Source organism: Anastrepha ludens, chromosome X (assembly GCF_028408465.1).
Source record: "Anastrepha ludens isolate Willacy chromosome X, idAnaLude1.1, whole genome shotgun sequence".
In the NCBI taxonomy this organism is placed as follows: Eukaryota; Metazoa; Arthropoda; class Insecta; order Diptera; family Tephritidae; genus Anastrepha; species Anastrepha ludens.
In genome coordinates this window covers 52537063-52542103 of record NC_071503.1, presented here as the reverse complement: position 1 = coordinate 52542103, position 5041 = coordinate 52537063, and positions in this window count along the sequence as shown.

Sequence of the window (5041 nt, the reverse complement as noted above, 5' to 3'; positions counted from 1 at the left end):
AAAATTATAACCGATAACTTCAAGATAACGTTCAAGGTAATACATAAACTTCAACGTTCAACAACATTCGCTGACACATCTAATGAATCATTAGATTTTATGGACACAAATTATGGCTTTTTTCAGATTCAAGGGCAAGCATATCACTTAATAGGTTCATTACTACCACTACCCGATCAAGAGCCAAAATTTTTGCAAATTTATTTCATTAATGACAACGATGATGAACTTGAAGCACGGTGTGCATTTTCCAGAAATATGAACAGTCATTATGAGAGAGTTACAAGATTTATTACACACACACAATGTTTTGGTGCAAAGTTTTAAAACAACAATCGAAAGATTGTCATCTGATAATCATAAAATTAAAATCGATGCAAATAAAACGCCTGCTGGCGAACATCGTGGAAGATACAATCAACCAACTTCAAGCAACGAGGTTGCAATTGTTATATCTGGAGATGAATTTCAACCAAGAAAAATTGTTTTGCAAAGAAGAAATGATACACTGCAACGCGTTAATGAAACGCATCGAAAATATGATGCATTACAATATCCTCTTATGTTCTGTCGCGGTGAAGATGGTTATTCGATTGGTATAAAACAAATAAATCCAGCAAATGGTCAAGAAACAAATAAAACTGTAAGCGCAATGAATTATTATGCATACAGAATCATGATAAGAGAAAATCAAGAGAATCACATTTTAAAATGTCGTAAATTATTTCATCAGTATCTTGTTGATATGTATGCGAAAATAGAAACAGAACGATTGAATGACATTAGATTCAACCAAAGAAAATTACGCTGTGACGAATACATACATTTACGAGATGCAATTAACCACGATTCTAACGTTAATAACATTGGTCAAATGGTAATATTACCTTCATCGTATACAGGCAGTCCAAGGCATATGCATGAATACGCCCAAGATGCAATGTGTTATGTCAGAAATTATGGTCGACCCGACTTATTCATAACTTTCACATGCAATCCGAAATGGGATGATATTAAGAATCATTTATATACCTACTGGGCAATCAGCTACTGATAGGCATGACATTACTGCGAGAGTGTTTAGACGAAAGCTACAGTCTCTAATGGATTTCATTGTAAAACCTAAAGTTTACGGAGATGTACAATGTTTCATGTATTCTGTGGAATGGAAAAAAGAGGCTTGCCTAATGCGCATATTTTGATTTGGTTAACACAAAAACTAACCACAGATAAAATTGCTCATATTATATGTGCTGAAATTCCAGATATAAATGAAGATCCAGAATTACATACTGCTGTAACCAAAAACATGATTCATGAACCGTGTGGTACGTTAAATCAAAATTCTACATGTATGGTTGATAGTAAATGTTCAAAAAACTACCCAAGGCAATTAATTGCTGAAACAATGACTGGAAATGATGGATATCTATTGTACCATAGAAGATCACCAGAAGATAATGGAAAAACAGTCACTGTGAAAATAAATAATCAAGATGTGGAGATCGATAACCGTTGAATAGTTCCGTATTCCAAATTATTATCGAAAACATTTAACGCACATATAAATGTTGAATATTGTAACTCCGTAAAATCCATCAAATACATATGCAAATATATCAATAAAGGAAGTGACATGGCAGTATTTGGAGTTGTAAATCGAAATGATGAAATTACTAATTACCAAATGGGAAGATACATTAGTAGCAACGAAGCAGTTTGGAGAATATTATCATTTCCGATTCATGATCGCCATACAGCTGTTATTCATTTGTCAGTCCATTTAGAAAATGTTAGTGTTTATTTGACTGAAAATACTGCTCAGCAAATGGCCGAACGACCACCAGCAACAACACTAATTGCATTTTTCAACTTATGTGAAACAGATTCATTTGCAAGAACATTGCTTTATTCAAATGTTCCTAAATATTGTGCTTGGAATGCATCATCAAGGTCCTGGGTACGAAGGCAACGAGGAATACCTGTAGATAGATATTCAGGTGTTCATTTGGGTGATGCAATCGGACGACTTTACACTGTGCATCCAAATAAAGTGGAATGTTGATATTCCCGGCCCAAGATCATTCGAAAGTTTGAAACGAGTTAATGGTCATCTTTGTTGTACTTATCAGCAAGCATGCAAAGAATTGAATTTGCTTGAAAATGATAATCAGTGGGATGCAACTGTTATGGATGCATGTGCAACAAGTTCTCCACACCAAATAAGAACACTATTTGCCATCATTATTGCTACATGTTTCCCAGCAAACCCAAAAGAATTGTGGGGTACTTACCAAGAATACATGACAGAAGATATCCTACATCAAGTACGTCGCATTACTGCAAATCCAAATTTGAATTATACAGATGAATTATATAACGAGGCATTAATTAAAATCGAAGACTTTTGCCTGATGATTGCAAATAAAACTTTGAGTGAGTAAGGTATGCATGATGCATACAATGCAGAGTTAAGACGTGAAAAAGAATATGATAGAAATGATCTGAACACATTTGTAACAACAAACCTACCAAAATTAAACACAGAACAAAGGCAGGCATATGACACAATTATAGACAATGTTGCAAATGAAAGAGGAGGAATATTCTTCTAAGATGCACCAGGTGGGACTGGAAAAGCGTTTTTGTTGTCGTTAATTTTGGCCACCATTCGATCACAGAATAATATTGCATTGGCTTTGGCATCATCTGGAATAGCGGCAACTTTATTGGACGGCGGTCGCACTGCACATTCTGCATTAAAGTTACCATTAAATATGCAAGTAAATGAAGAACCAACTTGCAATATTTCTAAAAATTCTGGAATGGGAAAGGTTTTACAAACATGTAAAATTATTGTATGGGATGAATTTACGATGGCTCATAAAAAATCACTGGAAGCCTTAAATAGAACACTGAAAGATTTTCGAAATAACACAAACATATTTGGTGGTGCACTAATTCTATTGGCCGGTGATTTTCGACAAACTTTGCCTGTTATTCCCAAATCAACAGCAGCTGATGAATTGAGAGCGTGCTTTAAATCTTCTAATCTGTGGAGATATGTTCAAAAACTCACATTAACTACTACAGTTCGTGTGCTGTTACAAAATGATCCAACAGCTGCTGAATTTTCCGAACATTTGTTGCAAATTGGAAATGGGCGAAAGCCAATTGATAAGAATACAGGCATGATCACACTTCCAACTAATTTTTGTACCGTAACAGAATCAAGAGTACAATTAGTGCAAAATGTATTCCCAAATATTGCACAAAACTATCGAAATCAAGATTGGCTAAGCGAGAGAGCTATATTAGCTGCCAAAAATGTCGATGTCAATGAAATCAATGCCAGTATTTTGACTAAAATTCCAGGTGAAGTTGTCACCTATAAATCAATTGATTCAATCACTAATCCCGACGATGTAGTGAATTATCCAATTGAATTTTTGAATTCTATTAATTTGCCTGGCTTGCCACCACATCGTTTGCAATTGAAAGTCGGCGCAGTGATCATTATGTTGCGAAATATCAATCAGCCGAAACTATGCAATGGGACAAGATTAGCAGTGAAACGGACAATGAACAATGTAATTGAAGCAACAATTTTGAAAGGCAAATTTAAAGGTGCAGATGTGTTGATTCCGCGCATTCCAATGATTTCAACAGCTTTACCTTTTGATTTTAAGCGACTTCAATTTCCAATTCGCCTTGCTTTTGCTATTATGCAATCAATAAGTCTCAAGGTCAAACACTTCAATTATCTGGAATTGACCTAACTTATCCCTGCTTTGGACATGGGCAACTGTATGTAGGATGTTCTCGAGTAGGGAAACCATCGTTACTTTATATTTATACACCGCATGAAAATAAAACCAAAAATTTTGTGTATCAGAAGGCTTTACAATAAGTTGTTAGTTTACAATCATTAGAGTAAGTCACTAAAATAAATAAACCATTGTTATTAGAATAAGTCACAAAATAATGGCCGAGCATGAATTAAATGATGAAACAAGAAAAAAACAAAGAACACTTTTCATTTATATTTTTCTTTCACCCAGCGAAGCGGGTGAGGGTCCGCTAGTCTGTTATATATTTCTAAATTTTCTGCTTGAACGCGAACTTCATTTTGTTGTTATTTGCTACTTGATTTAAAGCACTCTTTAATGGTTTTATGCATTCTACACCTTGAACATATATTGGCGGTGGCTTATTATTTTTTTCTTTTTCGTCTTTGTTTAAATTTTGTGACAGTGAATCTTTAATTTGCCCACTGTTTGCAGTTTGAGTAAATTCTTCTCCATCATCCATATCTAAAGCTGCAAGTTTGTTTGCAGAAGCAGTTCCACTCAGCCAGTAATTTGGCAGCTTACTTTGATTGAGGGTTGATGTTGCTTTTATTTTTTTGTTACTAGCAGTCAATGTTGAGACCTTTGTGGGTGAGTTTCGTGCTCTTTTAATCACAGGTTGCGTTTTTGGTGCAGCTGATTGCGTGGACGCTGACAAATGGGTCGCTAACAATAGTTCTGTTGATGCAGTTGTTGTTGTTGTAGCATTTAAAGAGACGGTTGAACAAGTTGTAGATGTATTTGTAGGCATACCAGTTGTGCCCACGCATGATGCAGAGAATACGGGACTGCTGATATGAGAGCTTATGCTCTCTGCGCTCCATGGCGATAATGTAGAGCGCATATTGTTGTTGCAGCTTATGGGAGCTGACTGTATTGACCCAAGGTGGATTTATTATAGGTGACAGCATTCACCCAGCTGAATTTTTCGCCATAGATATGGCTTACGTCAAAATGATATGCTTTGTTTTGTATGTATTGGTATGTTTACATTCATATTGTATTGTATTTTGACTTGATGCTTGTACCAAACGCAACAACAAATACATGTAGGGTTTTACTTATATGTGGTTGCTCTCACCTATAATAAATTCGTTTGCTTTTGATCCGCTCTGTGCTAAATTCGTGCGCGGCATTGAGAACGAGTTTTTGGTATGTAGCGGCATTTTTTGTGGAGTAAGAACTTTCATCTC